Source organism: Mustela nivalis (genome assembly GCF_964662115.1).
Source record: "Mustela nivalis genome assembly, chromosome: 18".
In the NCBI taxonomy this organism is placed as follows: domain Eukaryota; kingdom Metazoa; phylum Chordata; class Mammalia; order Carnivora; family Mustelidae; genus Mustela; species Mustela nivalis.
Window position 1 is genome coordinate 13,920,027 of NC_139037.1, and position 18,969 is coordinate 13,938,995.

The 18,969-nt window shown below is 39.5% G+C and overlaps 1 protein-coding gene across 2 annotated transcripts in view; it reads right to left on the minus strand.

Annotated features, from left to right (window-relative positions):
• Positions 1-18,969, minus strand: part of PMFBP1 (polyamine modulated factor 1 binding protein 1) — a 322,125-nt gene that overhangs the window by 145,406 nt on the left and 157,750 nt on the right. Inside the window, exons 5-6 of one of the 2 annotated variants that reach the window (XM_082712324.1) lie at positions 15,529-15,603; positions 14,769-14,937 (exon numbers count right to left, since the gene is read on the minus strand). The gene's annotated coding sequence lies outside the window, so the exon portion shown is untranslated. Of the gene's footprint in view, positions 1-14,768; positions 14,938-15,039; positions 15,125-15,528; positions 15,604-18,969 lie in introns of those variants that run through there. The other variant, XM_082712325.1, reaches the window with a different exon arrangement.

The following is an 18,969-nucleotide window of genomic DNA, read 5'->3' on the forward strand; positions in this document are numbered from 1 at the left end:
GGACGCGTGCACCTGAATGTTTATAGCAGCAATGTCCATAATAGCCAAACTATGGAAAGAACTTAGATGTCCATCAACAGATGAATGGATAAAGAAGATGTGGTATATATACACAATGGAATATTATGCAGCCATCAAAAGAAAAGAAATCTTGCCCTTTGCAAAGACGTGGATGGAACTAGAGGGTATTATGCTAAGTGAAATAAGTCAATCAGTCAATCTGTCCAATCAGAAAAGGATAATTATCATATGATCTCTCTGATATGAGGGATTTGAGAGGCAGGGCAGGAGGTCATGGGAGCTAGGGAGGGAAAAAATGAAACAAAATGGGATTGGGAGAGGGACAAACCATAAGAGACTCTTAATCTCATGAAGCAAACTGAGGGTTGCTGGGGGGTGGGGCAGTAGGGAGAGGGTGGTGGGGTTATGGACATTGGGGAGGGTATGTGCTATGGTGAGTGCTGTGAAATGTGTAGGCCTGATGATTCACAGACCTGTACCTCTGGGGTAAATAATACATTATATGTCAATTTAAAAAATGTTTAAACTTATGGTTCTCTTTATGCTGGGAATTTTCCTCACCTAGACTGAACACTCACTAAAGTCCAACATCCAACAAATAACTTCTTTTACTAACCAAAATTATTTTTGGTTGTCTAGCCATTTTTTAAGAGAGAGTGCACATGAGTGGTGGGGGGGGGGGAGGGCTGGGAGAAGTAGAGGGAGAGGGAGAGAGAGAGAGAGAGTCCCAAGCAGGTTCCATGCCCAATGTGGAGCTGAGTTGGGGCTGGATCTCACACTCTGAGATCACTACCTGAGCCAAAGTCAAGAGTTGGACGCTTAACCAACATAGCCACCCAGGCATCCAAGTTACTTAGTCATTTAAATGCTCAGGAAGACACCCAATTAATATTAGATGCAGCTGCTATACATTCCTAGATTGACTGATTAAGGAAAATGGCTTTATGAAAAGGTCTGGTATTCTTCCCTTGGCCACTCAACTAATACTTATGGCCAATTAATATGGCATTGGGAAGAAGCCTGAGAGCCAAGCCCTGGCTCATGACCACTGTAAACTTAATTGCTGGCAACCTGTCACTATGCATAGAAAATTGTACTAGATCTCATCTGCGGGATTGTTCAGACTCACTCTGTATTTGATTTAGATGAGGAAGAGTGGACTTCTACATATATTAATACAGAATTAAAATTAGATAATGATAACAATACCCTTAATTATATCATCAAGGAAATGATTGAACTTGTACATTGGTTCAGTGAAAAATAAGTAGGGAAATGCAATGCCTCCATAATCTCATAATGTAAAGCAAATAACAGTTTCACTTATTGGATAGACCAATATTCAGGGCACCAGTGGAAAAAGAAATCAATCATTTATCATCCATGATATGATACATGGACTGCTAAATGAAATTCATAGGAAAGTTTTTTGTTCCTATCTAAATGTAAACCACAGCCATTCAAGATGGGAATGTGCTCCTGCTTCATGCATGGCAAGGAATAATCATGATGCCCACCTAATTGGTGGGTCAAGGGATCCACCATAACTCTCTTAATATTATTGGGTTATTCATCCTCTGTGGTAATAAGATATACAAAGCTTTCCCACTGAAATGTTATGGATACTGTGGTTTAGGATAATCTCGTACCCAAAGGACTAAATATGACTCCTTGAACACTAGCCAGATTTTAAATTTAAAATGATATATATATGAAGTAACAAGCTTCCTGTGAGTTTCCAAATCCTACTGTTCAAAAAAGCTCTGGTTTTCTTATGTTTGTTGGAATGTTTTTTCCTCAATTGGGAGTTAATGGGTTAGAAAAATCACCTGTTAATATTTCTGCAACCATTGAGAAAAGCTTTAATGATGCCCTAAATGTTCTTCAAACAGTACAAACTGAAATAAGTAGTTTATTTTCAGTGGCACTCTAAAATAGGAGAGTCCCCACAAACCAGAAGAGACTCTTAACCTCACAAAACAAACTTAGGGTTGCCAGGGGTGACGGGGAGGAGGGTAGGGAGAGGGTGGTTGGGTTATGGACATTGGGGAAGGTATGTGCTATGGTGAGTGCTGTGAAGTGTGTAAACCTGGCGATTCACACCTGTACCCCTGGGGCTAATAATACATTATATGTTAATAAAAAATAAAAAATAAATAGGAGGGTCCCAGATGTCCTGATTGCTCAACAAGGAGGTGCATGTTCTATAATTGGAGAAAAAAAATGTTATTTTTATGTTGACATATTATGCATTATTACCCCAAATCTAAAGGATCTGAAAGACCAGATAAAAATTTTTCATCAGGGTGCCTGGGTGGCTACGAGTGTTAAGCCTCTGCCTTCAGCTCAGGTCATGATCTCAGGGTCCTGGGATCAAGCCCCACATCATGCTCTCCACTCAGCAGGGAGCCTGCTTCCCCCCCCCCACCGCCTCTGCCGGTCTGTATGCCTACTTGTGATCTCTCTCTGTCAAATAAATAAATAAAATCTCTTAGAAAAAAAATTTTTTTTCCAAATAAGTGACACCTCATGGACCTGTTTTGTTGGTTAAAACTTGGCTCTCAGGAATCTCTTCTCTGAGGAACTTTCCAGTCCTTGGTTATTGCTCTCCTTATAGCCATCATATTATTCTTGCTAGTGAGTTGTATACTTTCTAGCGTTTTAAGTATCTTTTGGCAGCCTCTTGCATACTAAGTGGTATGCATAAGGATCAGGCAACTGCATGAAATCAACAATAATTGCTTAAACAATGAAGACTGCAAGTCCCTCCAGCCTGGCAACTGTTCTGATGGATAAGTAAGTGATTCCTAGACCTGAGCTGACTACATCAACAGTGGCAACCAGAAGTAATGCTACTGCCCTCAGAGACCATGACCAGAAGAGGGGAACTGTCAAAATCAAACACAAAGACCAACCAAATTTGAAAATACCCTGAGCAGACAAAACCAGTGAGCTTTACAAGAAAAGCTCAATTTAGTTTATTTGGCAAAGAAAAGTGAGGTTAACTTAACCAGCACCACTTCTTACTTATGCCTCTAAAAATCATAAGTAAAACTTAAAAAGGTCCCCCAAATTGATATGAGGTAATCATTGACCAATTCCCTTTCATTTAAGAAAATTCTAATATTGTAACCAATCACGTAAAGAATAAACACTCCCTGCCTTTCTACTATACAAGTTGCTCTATAACAATATACCTCTGAGCCTCATTCCATGTTTTAGTTTGAGTGCTCCTGGTTTACAAACAGTCTTTTTGATGTGTGCACAATAAACTTTTACTAACTGCTTCTTAAGTGATTCATTGGATTTACTTCTTCTTCTTCTTCTTTTTTTTAATGAACTTCTGGAAGTAAAATGACAAAGTTGTATATTACGGTGCCCCTCACACTTTTGTATCTCATATCCCATCAATTATTGAACTTGTCAATACAAGCCAGTTTCCTTCCCACTCTGATCCCTTCTCCCTCCTGCCAAAGACTGGTAGGAGCAAAGAAGCAAGCTTCCTTTCCAACCCTAACATTAAATACTGCAGGCATTCTATTGCCATGTTTACAATTTATGTTTTTAACTTTTTTTTACCTAGGATGTAAGAAATTTTAGAGTGTAATTTATCATGAATCATCAGTGTTCTGAAAATCTTGCAGTCCACTTGACCGATGTTGTTTTCTTGCTGATTGAGAATCCTTCTAGCATCTTGGCCCATGCTCCTCTTGAACACTCAACGTCACAGGCCTTACTTAATTTTAGGCATCTTTCCTTCTTCTAATTCAGATACAAGTCAGGGAGGAAAAGTGAAAATGAGAATAACATGTACCCTGCAACTAATAAAAGCAATTGTACAGTTGACTGTAAATTTTAAGGGTTGAAGATGCATGTAGTAATCAAACAACCTTCCCTTTGGGACATCTGGAGGAGAAAGCAGTCAGGAGGCCTCAGGGCAAAAAGGGGCCTGAAAGCCTATGTCATGAACCTTTTGTTTGCACTGGCTTGTTAAAGAGAATTCTGGCAATTCATCTGGCCACTATTGGTTGCAAAGCAGTTAATAACAGAAGTTCTGGGTTTGATCTGTTAACTTCCCTGCACCCCAGCTTTTTCAAATGTAAAAGCAGAACTAATGGCTTCACAGGATTGATGGGAGGATTGTGTATGGATGTTTGAATCTGAACTCTGGGAAAATATTCAAGAAGTAGTATAGAATAGTCAAAATAGGAGGGAATAGGCAGCTGACCATAGCAACTCTGGCAGTTAAGACTAGATTTTCAGTTGTGAGAGAGTCCAGGAGTTAATATACATACTTCATATATTAATATATTATTATGCTATTATAAAATTATATATTATTTTGTGTTATATTTTTTATATATATTTATCTATATAGATATGCATATATACTATAATGAAATATCAATATTTTGGGGGGACTTCACTGAAGAAGAGATCAAAGGTTTGGAAAAAAGCTAAGTAAGGATATGCTATCTAATTGAATCAAAGTATTAAAAAATCCTTTTAGAATAACTAAATCAGGAGGTAAGGAGAAGTAATATTTCTTTCTCATTTTAAGGGAGAAAGACTTTTTACTTAGTTTTCTGAGATCCAGAGGCTCCTTTCATCAGCTTCTCAACAGCCCTGGCTCTCATTCCCCAAAGCAGTGAGAACAGAGTTCTCAGCCTCTACATTGATGATTTATCCCGGTCACAGAGGGGACACTCGGCTAACTGAGGTTAACAGCTTTCTCGGTTTCATTTCAAAAAGACATTAGCATGGAGGCTCTATGAAATGCTGATATGCCAAATACTGATTCATTCACCTGCAGAGTTCACTATAAGGCAGGGACCTATTTGACAGGCAGGGCTGAGCTTCCAGCCTTTTCCTAAAGGGCAATCCCATAATTCATTTCCTAGTGCTAAATTATGCCTGACACCTCAATGAAGACTTCAGGTGCACTCCCCCAACTGCAATAAGCCTAATGTGGAAGAAGAGTGTTGGGAATGACAAAGGTATTCTTTTTGAATATAATATAACTAATTCAATTGTATGTGGAAATATCTGTGATGTAATACATTTTCAGGCAGGGTTGGGTTAAGGGCAGAAACTGAGTGGATGTGGGGATGTGACAGTCATGTACACAGCTAGACAGGGTGGCCCTGGTTAGGCCCTTATCCTGGCCACAGTCTTTTAAGCATGGGGACATCCATGTTGTGCATTACTACCTAAGCTACATACCCCTTGACCTGTCCTTACGATTGGTCTATTCATCAAATGAACGCCAAGCTTTCTATAATACTCTATTCTCCTTCCAAATTTGCAGGAAAGCAGACTGTCCGGAAGCTGCAAAGTGGGCTGTTGTTACTCCTCAACAGAGGTTTCTGTGGAGAGGCTGAACAATGGGTACAGAAGCGTAATGTCTGCCTCCACCCTTCAGCAAAGGGTGTTCCAGTAGCCAACTACTGGTGATTAACTTGTCAGACTTGGCGATAAAGGCCACAGAGATGATATGGCAGAAGAGAAATAAAAACAACTTCACAGGTGCATTCGTAGTCCAGCTTCCTCAATCTCCTACCCAAGACTTGTCTTTCAGTGTGGGCTGGGGGTCATGGGCCATTTTACTTCATGGTACATGATGAAGCTATGCAGACATGTGAGCCTGACCAAAGTTCAGGGGAACTTCAGAAAGGTGAGGCAGGATGTTTTCTCTCTAGCTCAGGAAGTCTCCCTCATTATGGGCCAGATATTGGGGACACTGCAGTGAATGGACAGACAGACGTCTTCTCTCATGGAACTTTTGGTCTCACTTGGGAGACCTGAGCTTCAGAGGAAGAATTAAGTTGGCTAAGAAGAAGAATTAAGATATGCACAGCCCGACACCTATCACTAGGTGTTTGATAACTGCTTGCTGGATGAAGACACTGTAAGTAGGGTAAAAAGCAAAGAAAAGGAGCTACACATTATTAAGTGACTTTCATGTCCCAGATTCCATGCTTGGTCATTTTCATCATATGATGTGATTTTTCACAGGATGAATAGTTAAAGTCACCATATACCCTGGTATATGATTTCTGAGATAGTCTCTTCCATGGCATAAACATGGGAAACTGCTTTTTGGTAGAAAGACTGCAAGATTAGCTGTCCATAAAACTGAGGCTTTTGTAGTGACTCTGTTATTTGTTAATGGCATAGCCTTAGACAAGTCAGTTATCCTCTCTGGGCCTCAGTTTCCACATCAGTAAATTGAAGATTATAATACCTCCCTTCTGGGGTGGCCAAGAGGATTTGATGAAATGGTAAACATAAAAGGGTTTTAATTATAATTAAGACCCTGCTCTCCATAAAAGGAAAATCAAATTTTATTCAGTTCACTTTGTACGATTTTATTCTGCTACTAAACGATGACATTTTATATGGTTTTAATTCCAACAACAACATCAGAAACAACAATAAGATTGTCCTGACGGTTGGGGCACCTGGGTGGCTCAGTGGGTTAAGCCTCTGCCTTCGGCTCAGGTCATGATCTGAGGGTCCTGGGATCGAGGCCGGCATCGGGCTCTCTGCTCAGCAGGGAGCCTGCTTCCTCCTCTCTCTCGGCCTGCCTCTCTGCCTACTTGTGATCTCTTGTCTGTCAAATAAATAAATAAAATATTAAAAAAAAAAAAAAAAGATTGTCCTGATGGTTATCAAGGAGGTACTTGGGAACATTTGTGTCAGAAAGAATCTTATAATAAGTTGAAGTTTTTTTCAAGGTGATTATTTTCCCTGTACTTATCACATATTTGGGAAAATTACTAATGTTCCAATGCTTAGGCACATAAGTCAACATAACTAAGTTCTTTCTTTAGAAATCTACCTCTTTTATCCCTTCACCATTTCTTTCTTTTTTTTTTTTTTAAATATTTTATTTATTTATTTGTGAGTAGGAGAGAGTGCATGTGCCTTTGTGTGCGTGAGTGGGGGGAGGGGCAGAGGCAGAAAATTTCAAGCAGACCAGGTACTGAGCACAGAGCTCGCCCGTGGGGTTTGATCCCACAACCCTGAGATAATGACCTGAGCCTTGCTAACTGCAATGTCGGAATTTACCAGCACCACTGAGGCTCCCTGCTCCTTCAACATTTCTAAGAATTCTTTAGATGAATTAAAATTTGGAGAACACAGGAGAATGGATTTCAGATTCTCACTGAATAAAGGACTATCCTATTTAATGACAGGAAATACACTTTCCCCAATCAGCATTTTAACAATGAAAATGAAAATTGTATATAACTATTTTCTTAGCAATCCTTTATTAAGTCAGGAAAAGAGGTTAAGTATCACCCCTATTTGACTTTACTCTTTATTTTTATTTATCTATTTATTTATTTATTTATTTATTTATTTTCGTGCTCTAATTGTGTCTTGGTTTATGATACTTCCTATGTCAAAATCTGTGAATTCTGTCATTTCCTTCCCCTTCTCAGAACCATTAGTGAGGTGGTTATATTATGCCAAAGTGGGCATCAGTCCTCAGAGATGCACTGGACACTGTCTCCCACCTAAATGTGAGGGCCCACCATTTGTCATTACTCCTTGTTTATGGTCCTTCAGCCAATTTTCAATCTATGTGACCATGCACATATTCTACCCAATTTGAATTAATTTTGCAAGTGGAAATTCATGGAGCAGTGTATCAAATGCTTTAGTAAAATCCATATATATTACCTCTAGTGCATTCCCTTCATCCATTAATCTCGTAATGCGATTTAAAAGAGTGATCACATTTGTCTGGAATGATTTGTCCTTTATCCATCCCTAAAGCTGCCTCCTGCTCTTGGCTCCATTATCCCCTACATCCTTTCAGTTCTTCTCCCTTTGCATTTGAGTCATTATATTATTAGGCACAGAGGTTACATTTTAATAGTTGATAATTACTAAGAACACTTTTTTTTCTGTTTTGAAAATTGAAATATTCAAATCTTTAAAGTGAGGATTATTGAAAATAATCTCTATTGATTGTCAAATTCCTAAGCAAATTGCTTTATGCAATCTCTTTATCTCAAGATACGATTCTGTTAACAATCTCTTGGCCTAGGTCCTTTTTTTTTTTAATGGAAGTTTTTTTGTTATATGGTATAGTATTTAAGCTGTCTTTCCTGTTCTGCTTGTTTGAATTGTGTTTCCAGAACCATACTTTCATTTCTGCCTAGGAAAGATATCTACTGTGTTGCATAAACTAAGGGTGATTATAAATATTAAATTCTTGCTGTAATTCTAACATAATCATATCAACTATGAATGCCTATATTTATTTGCAAAGTAAGTCTAGCCTATTTTTTTTTTTTAAGATCTTTATTTATTTATTTGACAGACAGAGATTACAAGTAGGCAGAGAGGCAGGCAGGTGGGAGGGGGATGCAGGCTCCCTGCCGAGCAGAGAGCCCAGGTGGGAGGGGGATGCAGGCTCCCTGCCGAGCAGAGAGCCCGATTCGGGGCTGGATCCCAGACCCTGGGATCATGACCTGAGCTGAAGGCAGAGGCTTTCACCCACTGAGCCACCCAGGCGCCCCTGGCCTAAGTTTTTTTTATGTGTATCTGGATTCATTTGTCTGTCTGCTAAAAATATTCCTCACCTTTTAGATTTATGTAGACTTCCCTTCTGAAGAACTTAAGGGTTATATGCCAAATCAATAAATTTGGAGCAACAGTGAACTAAAAATATAAGATGTTTCCAAAAAGTAAGGAAAACAGGAGAGCACAATAATAATAACAAAAGAGAAGAATGATAAAATCAGGGAGAAGCTGGTATATAACAGGTAAAAAAGCATGCTGTAAACAATGGACCTTTGGAAAGCTAGTGACAAGAATATCAATTAAGGCTTTGTGGGGAATTCCTTTCAAAAGGTGAGGAGGCTCAAATAGGGATTGATGCTTTGAGATCAGTTCTTTGACCCACAGTTCCAATGCAAGCTACTTCTCCCTATCTATCATCATAGTCATTGGCCAGTCTTTCTTCTTTGCTCTACCAACACTCTCTTTAAGAATGGAGGACTCAATACTGCTTTTTCAACTTTCTGCTTCAGTGGGTGAAGGTAAGTGAATACTGAAACAAGGGTCAGGTCCACAGGATATTTAGGTGTCTGTTCCATAGACACTCACTGCTGACCCTGATAAGATACCACTTGTAGGATACGTGGAATGCACATGGATCAGTGTCTTATTAAATGATGGGGTGAAATAAGCTTTACCCAAGATAAGATCTTAGTACTTTATATTAAATCAGATTAAATTTTGTAATCTAAATTTGTGGTTGGCTAGTATATTTCAACAAGATATTCTGTAGAGGGGTATTGAAAGCCATTGAACTGTTAACCAATGACTCAGGTACAACACGTGCTCATGCACAAGAATATTGAATGGAAGACTAGATAATAAAAATGGCTATAAATTGTCTTCCAATTTTATCTTCATTTTGATCTCTATCTTCTTCCTCCTGTAATAAACAAGTCCATTGTCGATAAAAATCAACTTGGACCCAAGAAATATGCAGCCTCACAGTGATATGTGAATACCCATTCATTTGGGTAGAAATAGCAACTATTTATTATGGGAAAGCAAGAGGTGCATACAAAATTGTGTCAATATGCATGAATAAATTCTGATTTTTATGTGACATTAATATTAAGAAGTTGAGTGCATGTCTGAAAGTGTACCTTTCTATGTATAAACATCTATGCTTATTCTACACAAAGCATTTGTGTTGAGGACTTAAGAGGCTTTTATTACTAATGCTCTACATTTCAAGGAAATTTTCATAATCATTTTCAAATACATAGAATTTTAGGGGGAATTTATACATTTGTATCTGTGCCTTAAAATAAAAAACATTTTCCCTGGCTTTTTACATTTGACTGAGAAAGCCCTAAAATCTCAGGATGTGAAGAAAGCCCTCTATCTTCATGCCCATCCTGACTTTCCCTTGTCTGTACTAACGAAATGCTAAAAAATGGGTCTGAAACTAGGATGTTATCATTATTATATTCTTAATATAGGATTACTATTTTTTAGGAAGCTATAAATCAAGAGTTGCACTAAAAGGGAAGTAGAACAGGGTCCCTATGGCCATATTGGGATATAAAGGTGTCACTGATGGAAAATCTGGCTCAACCTACTGACTTTAATTTTCAATTTAAATTAAATTGAAATTCAATTCAATTTAAATTCAATTAATTTTAATTTTCTGTGATATATGGGTTTATATATGTGATATATAAACCCAATACATTGTCTTTGAATTTTCCTTCCTCCTCCTTTTTAATATCTAGTGCACCCCTGCTATGTTCTACACTTCGTGGTAGGTGGTGGTAATAAGCCAGGGGCCATGCCCTCAGGAATGTGGCCTCTTTAGGAGGGACAGAGAAGTAAATTGATGTGAATCCTGTGGTGTGCTAAGTGTTAGTTAGAGAGGTTGTGGGTGCTCTTAAGGCATAGAAAAGTGGCAGTTTATTCTTCCTGGGGGAAGGCTGGTGAAATTGTTTAGAAGAGATGATGCTTCAGTTGAGTTTTGAAAAACAAGTAGAGTGGGGTTTCTTTTCTTTTCTTTTTTTTTATTCATTTGACACAGAGAGAGAGATCACAAGTAGGCAGAGAGGCAGCAGAGAGAGAGGAGGAATTGGGCTTTCTGCTGAGCAGAGAGCTGATGCAGGGCTTGATTCCAGGACCCTGAGATCATGACCTGAGCTGAAGGCAGAGGCTTAACTCACTGAGCCACCCAGGCGCCCCTAAAGTAGGGGTTCTTGACCTGACATCCTCTGATTCCTAATAAATCCATGGATAGAGTTCAGTAGGTCTATAAACTTAGATAAGACCAAAAAAAAATATCACATCTTTATTTTCACTAATATTGAACCATATTTAGTATTTCCTTCAGTTATAACTGTAGGAAACACTAAAGTAGTATTAATAATACCAGTGACAATGTCACCAACAGAAATCACAGCTATTTTCATATCATATCCATATTACATATTTTAGGTAATTTCAAAATATCCCTAATATTCATTACTACCTTAAAATGACAGCAGTAGTTCCCCAACTGGATCTTATTCACCCCAAAATTACAGTAATAGATCTACAACTAGACCATATCAACATTTTAATAAAAAGTACACATATGGTGATATTGGAAATCAATTAAATGATTTTAATCTTTTGATAACTTAATCTCAGTATAAATTGGTTTCCTTGTAATTCTATACATTTTATTTCATACATTCAAAAGTCTTATTCTGAGGAGAGGTCCATAGTCTTCAAGGCTATGGCAGTCTGGAAATAGGGTCCATGACACAGAAAAGATTAAGAACCCCTGAATAAGTAAGAAGGTTGGGGAAAGGGACAGTGGTTATTTCGGTAAGATCAAAAGTTTATGGTTGATTTTAAGTACTTAATCTTGATATTTCAAATTTTACATTATGTTTCTTTAAAAGCAAGTACTGGTAGTATGAAGACTAAATATGTGCATGTCAGTTCTGTGAACTGAGTAATAAATACTCACTGTGTTTTCATAGGGACATGTTCCTGGGGAGCAAAACTATTGATTAGACATATTAATAACTCGCAGAAATTCTGAGTCTAACAAGAAAGGTCTGTCATGGCGTCAGACTCTGTAGCCAGCTGTGGTATGATAAAGGCCAAAGAAAGATGCCTGAAATACTTATTTATTACTTTTTCTTGCCTAAGCAGAATGTTAGCAATCATTTAATATCAACCAATGTTTGCCTTATATACATTTCAATGCTTGTGATAGGTGCTGGGAGTACAGAATAAGCTAAAATTTTATCAAATATTAGTGGAGGCAGCTGGTAACTTAGGAAAGAGCACTTGACCAGGGGTCCATATCCTCAGCTAATTGACCCCAGTCTGATACTCATATCTGTGTCACCTTGTGCATTTTATTATTGGTAAAATGGTGGTAATGGCTCTGCTCTAACTTATTTCATGAGTTTGCTCTAAGAGTCAAATGAGTACATCAAGATGCTCAGAAAGGCTTGAAACATAATACATACATTTTTGAAAAGAAAAAAGTGAAATATTAATATCATGATATTTTATGTTATGAATGTAGAATAACAGTGAAATGTTTCTATCCTTGCATTAAAAATATTTGAATATACAACCTTTAAGACAAGTGGGATTGAAAAACATATCTATATATATGAAATATAAAAGGCAGATGTACCATATGACATATATCTGTAACATACGAGTTGGATTCTTATAAGACTGAAGACACTGAAGCTTGCTATCCTAAGCCATTGGATTATTCCATAATAATAATTATTTCCCTATGGCTGGTAACAAGCTTTCAAATATGACCTGTAGGAACAGTAGCACAAGACAGCAATGAATTTATGTATGTGCTATTTAGATTTAGTGGCACTAAGATCACATGGAAACACATTTAATTAGTGGAGTGCATTCAGTTCTAAAATTTAGATCACTTTCTCCAAATAAGCTTGTGCTTCAGAGGAATCAAGCAAGCACATGTTGACAAATATTGCAAACAATGGGAGAAAGACACGAATCTCAGCATTTTTCTGCCTAAAAATAAATCTACTCTTATTAATTATGCTTTTCATTATAACCTAGCAGGGAAGGATTTAAGTACTGGCCTGAGTCTTCTATTCTTTAGGTCAAGGTTGAAAGTTTATTTCTACAGTAAAATACACCTTTCACATTCTGAGTGTCGCCATATAAATCAAACAAAGAGAACTGCATTCCAATTCTCTCCATTACCACAGAGGCATACAAGTTACAAACCAGAACATTCTTCCATTTTTAGCTTGAAGTATTTTTCAACCTCAAGTATGCTTGGAAACATTCTCAAGTCAAGCCTGTTGTGATTATACCTGTTAGACTTTTATTTTGTATAAATTATCTAAGCCAAATGGAGTCCAAATTACAGACCCTGACTGCCAATTGGAATAGTCCCTAACCCTCAATCATTTGCTAAAAGAGACAAATGAGCTATATCTGAGTTCTGAAACTACCATCTCTGAATAAAAAGGGAAAAAAAAAGAGTAAAGGTTAATATGCATTTGGGAAAGATATAGTTAATGCAAATGCAAGAGAAGCGTGGGACACCACTCTAACCTGCTTATACTCATTGCCCTCCAAGTACAGACACCTGCGCAGAGATACACAGACATACACTTATTAACTCAACACAAATGGACTGGAGTGACTAAACATTCAGAAATGAGGAGAAATAAACCCAATACATTCTCCCCACATCCTACACAGTGCGTACACACCCACCAACACACCTCCTCAACATGAATAAGATCCAGAAGTCCTTAAACAGTTTTATAGGCATCAATTACAAATTAATGAAACCTGCTGAGGGCAGACACACAAAGATACACAGTTCAAAATATAAGCCCTGAAGCAAGACAGACATCTGATAGAAAGTCGGAAGTTCCAGAACTGAAAAGATTATACCCTGGATATCAAACAAATGGTGGATTCAGGGTGAACAGATTTGTATCCTGGACACTGAAGTGATAATAGGTTTAGGAAGCACAGCAAATGACGTTGAAAACCATTTTCCGTACTACTCAAATTAAAAAAAAATTAAAGTCAAATGGTTTCCACCCTACATAAGGTTGTCCTTGCAGTGGACAAAGCTTTGGTCAATGGTCTTGGTCTCTCCAGCTGGCTTCAAGGGCTCTGCCTCCAAATAAGTCCTCAGTATCCTTTTTTCCCCCATTATCATGAGTAAGAGATGCTCTGGTCACTTCATCTGAGCTTAGATTTATGAGGGGCTGAGAAATAGGAGCATGAGGCCCTTCAAATTTTTCTTCTAGATTTAACTGCAAGTGAGCCAACACAGGGTCTTGGCATTGGTTAAAAGCTGTTTGTTACTGGATCCGATCTGTTGCCCCAAGGAAAGCAAGAACAAAGCGACAACTAAAGAAGTCTTCCTCTTACTCCCCCCAAAACAGCCCATTCCTTTCCGAGTCCAGGCTCCTGAATGCACATGAAACTGTGTAGCATTGGCTGGGGGGAGCAGCACTCCCTCCTCAGCTGGAGGCAGCATTCAGAAAGAATAGATTTTTCCTGGCTTCTGATAGTCTGAGACATTGTGCCTGTCACTCAGAGTATGAGCGAAATAGGGTTCAGAAGAGAAAGCAGAGATAAGTAAACAGATATGAGAGTGGGAAGAGCGTACGAAGTACAGAGATGGCAGAGACTGATATCACACCCACCCTGGGATAGGCCACTCTCCCTGGGCCTGGAAGAGGCTCCTAAGCTATTTTAATTATAAATATTTATATCATGGAAGCAAATTCAGAAGGATTTATGTCCCAGGGGAGTGCAGATCAATAGATCTGAGCAAACCTCATCTCCAGGCTGACCACTTAACACTGTTATCACCGATTAGGGCTGCCTGGGCCTCTGGGAGGGTGTCAGTTCTCCTCTCGTCCTCTGTAGGTCCACCCCATTCTTGGCCCCAAGAGGAAATCAATATCAGGAGGCAGGGATCAATACCCAGGACGTCTGCTTGGCCACAGTGGCTCACCTTAGGACCAGAGTTTGGTGAGCCCTCATCTACCCTGCAAACTCCCTCACAACCCCTCCAGCCTCCCAGTTCTGCTGGGGAAGTCCCAATTTTATGTTTAGCTCATTAACTGAAATCAGCAAAAATGCTGCTGACTCTTTTGAGTAAGGAAAGAAAGACTTGGTTATCATTTGCCTCACTTCCCAAAAGTGAGGAAACTTACCAGACCTCAAGGATTGGGTAATTTCCTGCCTCATGCTTCCTGCTGCCGACTCTCTGGCCACCAAATACTGTCGGAGCGGCTGGAGCTGGCTGGGTTTCGTTCCAGGTCTGCCCGCGTCTCCCTAGGCTTGGTCTGCCGTTGATAGATCCTCTGCTCCTGAAGCATCCAGCTATTGACCCGCCCAGGGAAAGAAAGAAAAAAAATGGGGAAAAAAATCAATTAATACTAAACGGCTTAACAAAACCCTGCATAGCACAGGCCTGAAGCTCACCGGGTAGGAATTGGGGTGGTTTCAGTGGCAACTGGTTGTGGGGACAGGCTCAGCTAGCTGGAAAAGCTGATGTCCCAGGGACAGGAAGCCAATATGGTAGGCGTGATCACACATACAAACACACACACATGCACAAGCACACACACATGGCAGCTCAGTCTGACATGCCCTAGTCTGGGAGCAAAGAGGACTGTGCAGGTACACGTTCATTGTGAGCTGGTGGAGGGTGTCACATTCACCAAAGCAGAAGAACGGTTGCAACCAGACTCATAGAAGGGGCGTGTATTTTTCTGTTTTATGGGGTTTTTTGGGGGGGAGGGGGAAGAGTGAAAGGGGAGGAGATATTGTTTTGTTCTGAAAAGGTAGTATCATTTATGTGTTGCAAAGAGTTACCCCAGGCATTTCTTCGTGCGTCTCCCTATCATACGATCACATGCAGACACACATGAAGCTTTTTAAAGGGGGGCAAAAAATGAGGGAGCACCATACCTCAGCTGCCAGGCCCTCTCTCTTCTGCAGGAGCTGGCTTTGAAGGTTCAGGATTTTTGCATCTCGCTGTTCCAGCTGTAAAGAGTTTACATAGGGAGGGAGCAAGGAAGGATCATGAATGTCAACCAATGAGCAATTAGCATGACAAGACTAAAGTATTGATCCACTAAAGCTCACTGCACTGCTGTAGCCCCAGAGGTAGAGCAGCTCCCCTGTCACTAACTCCGACAGTGCATTTCAGAAGCCCGTAATGTAGGGGCTACTTCTGCAACCCTGGCCCTTTCTCCAGGCAGGGGAGGGCGGTACCCTCATGCTGCTCCTCTCCAGCTCTCATAGTGGTCCCTCTCCGTGGGCAGAAAGCTGCAGAGAAGACCAGAAGGAACGGAAAGATTTTGGCTGTTCTACTTCATTCATTTTTTTAAAAATACAGCTCCCTCCCGATGGCACCAGGCAGCTCTAGGTATTGATTGGAGAAGGGCTAGGGAGAAATCCTGGCCTGACAGCTGGGGCTGGAACTAGTGTGGTTTACCATTCTGCGTGGTCAGGGGCAAAAAGCCTCCCGTAGCACTAACTTCTGGCCAAGCCAAATACATACTTCCTGGGCACATTTTATGCATTTTAAACACTAAGGGTTAAAATAGGAAGGGAAAAGGTGCAATCTCACTAAAGAGGCATTCTTATTCCTAGGTGTAAGTCTGTAATACCTTGAAAGAGAACACGATGGAGTCTGGGTTTCGGCAGACACAGTATTTTGCTACACTAGCCAGGAGAGGCATGATTCCTGCTAGTTTCTCCATTGATTCCTTTCCTTGTTACTTAACTACACACATGCTGACATTTCTTTGTCATTTCTTCTACTTTTTCCCCCATTCTATGCCTTCACAAATTCACTTAAGTTGCTTTTCCAATTTCATTCCATACCCTATTTGGATGATCTACTAGCAGTCCATCTCCTCCCTGAAATCCTACAAGTAGCGGTGATCATTTATTCTTGTGTGAGCTTCTCCTACATGCCCCAAACTTCTCTTCCATGATTGGCAATACTGATATGGTCTCTACACTCAAAGAATTTACAGACTAGCTGAATCAGTGAGCTACTCATTGTCAACAAAATCATCTATCCATTCTCTGTCTGTCTGTTAATCCATTTGTTGATCCATTCAATCTGTGCTTGTTGAGAACTTCCTATTGTAAAGGACTGTCCTTTACTAAAAATACAGTGGTGTGGCAGAGACTTGAGTGCTTGCTGATAACCATTTTCTCTTCTTCCTGGGTAATTTATAGGGCCTATGACTGAGTTCAGGCCAAGAGAATGTGGTGGAAGTGAGGCATGCCTGGCCTGGCTCATAGAACTTTCCATCTTATTCCTTATTTTTCCCTTTCATTGAAACCTGGATGGCAGTATTTTGAAGACAGTGGTGCAACCTACGTCTCTGGGATCCAGCTGGAAAAGACTTGCCTGACCCACACTGGACTATGGTATGAAGAATAACTCTTACATTGTTAAGTTACTGAGGTTTTTGTGTTAGCATCAGTGTAGCAGTTAGTGTTACTCTTACTAATAAAAATGTTAAATAAGAATAGATATAGCACCTGCCTTCACAAAGCTTGCAGTCCAGTAGGTAAAAGAGGTATTAAAAAATTTTTTTCAAAAATAAATTTAAAAGCTCAACAGTGGTAAGTATAATAGGAAAAGGGCATATGTGAGCCAATATACACATATATCAGAGGAAAGTTACTTAGATGACTGCCATTGCACAATTATGTTGAGATCTGAAGTGAAAGTGAACTGGGAAGACATGAGGGTATTCCAGCAGTAGGGAATAGAAGTAGCAAAGTTGCTATGGTAAGAAGGAGTGAGGTATATTCTAGGAACTGAAAGAACCCTCGTGTGAGGAGGACACAGATGAGAAGGGAAATGGTGAAACACAAGGATGGGGAAGTAGGTAAGTTTCATTCAGGGCCTTGCAGATTCTGAAGAATGAATTGCTATTTCCATTTTCAGCCATATGGTAGAACAGAAATGCTCTTTTCATTAAAAAAAAAATGTTGAGATATTCCAAAGAAAATGGAACACATGTTCTTTTAAATAAATGGCTAAGCTTGCAAGGACACAACTCCTGAAATGCCAGGCACAAAGAGGGAACTGAAGTGAGAGTAGTAAGCCATGGAACATGAATCTGCCCTGAGGAGTGCTGCCTAGTCTCAGTGACTGCAGGGATTAGCTTTTAACACTCATGTGGGGATAGGGGCCCATGCAAGTTAGGAAGTTGGAACTGAGACCCCCATATAAAACTGGGACCCTTAAAAGGATGCTTTCCAAGGTTGCTTGACTTCTCCTGGCCCATGGGTGAGAAAAAGTCTCCCTTGAGAATTTGTGACTATGCCTTTAAGGTTTGAGGATTTATCTTTACTATTCACCAAGTTCAGAGACCTCTAAGCTGAAAAATTAAAATCAAAATTGGTCTTGGGCTAGTAACATCCCCATGGCATTTGGCAAGAGTAAACCCCAAAATACACTGGAGGGCCACAGCTTCATTTTGGTCACCTGGGGTTTTCACAGAGAAAGTGTTGCTGAAGATATAGCCACATGTTACAAAACTAGAATGAGAGTAGTAGACAAAGAAAACAGCCAATTCAGAGCACTGAGAATTTCAGATGATAGAGCAGTCTGGAAGAGGCTGCAGAGTAAGTGTGCTTAAAGTGATTAAAAACATGAAAGAAGGTATCAAAATTATACAAAAATCATGAGGCATTATGAGAAAATAGAATGAACTGGAAAGGGGTCATATGAGTAATGCATCAGGATCAAGAATGCAACCTTCTTGCCTAATGTGCTGGAGTAGGTACCTATCCGGACTTAGGAAGCAGTGATTTTTATCTTTCTCTTTTGCTCCTTATATTAAGTATCTAATTTATATAAGACAAACCACCCACTTTCTTTGTTAGTGACATCTAAAATATAAGGGCATAATGACTGCCCCAAAGCCAGGAAATATTTTTCATGTTTAAAACTGATGATCACCTCATAAGGCATTCTCTGTTAAGATTATTGAAGTGTCTCATAAAGGAAAATATCATCTCAGTGTGATTTCTTTGCTTCTTTGCACTTTTTAGCTCAATGGTCTCTTTCCAGCTGGGCACAAATTGAGGACACTGGCCTTTTCAATGGTGGACAAAGAGCCATAATGGGAGGGAGGTGGCAAGCATCAAAGGAGAGCTCAAAATAAGAAAGGCTCATTATTTTATAGGAAATATTTTTTTCCTTGCTACTGTTTCAAATTATTCCGATATCTCAAAAAAGAACTAGTAATAAGTAAGATAATGACATCAAGAGGTTACCTGGCCAGCCTGAGTTGGTGCTGTGGAAGAACCAATATTGCTTTACAAATCCCAGGATATTCCTTTATAGACCCAGATTCAAGTCATAATAAGAGTTTT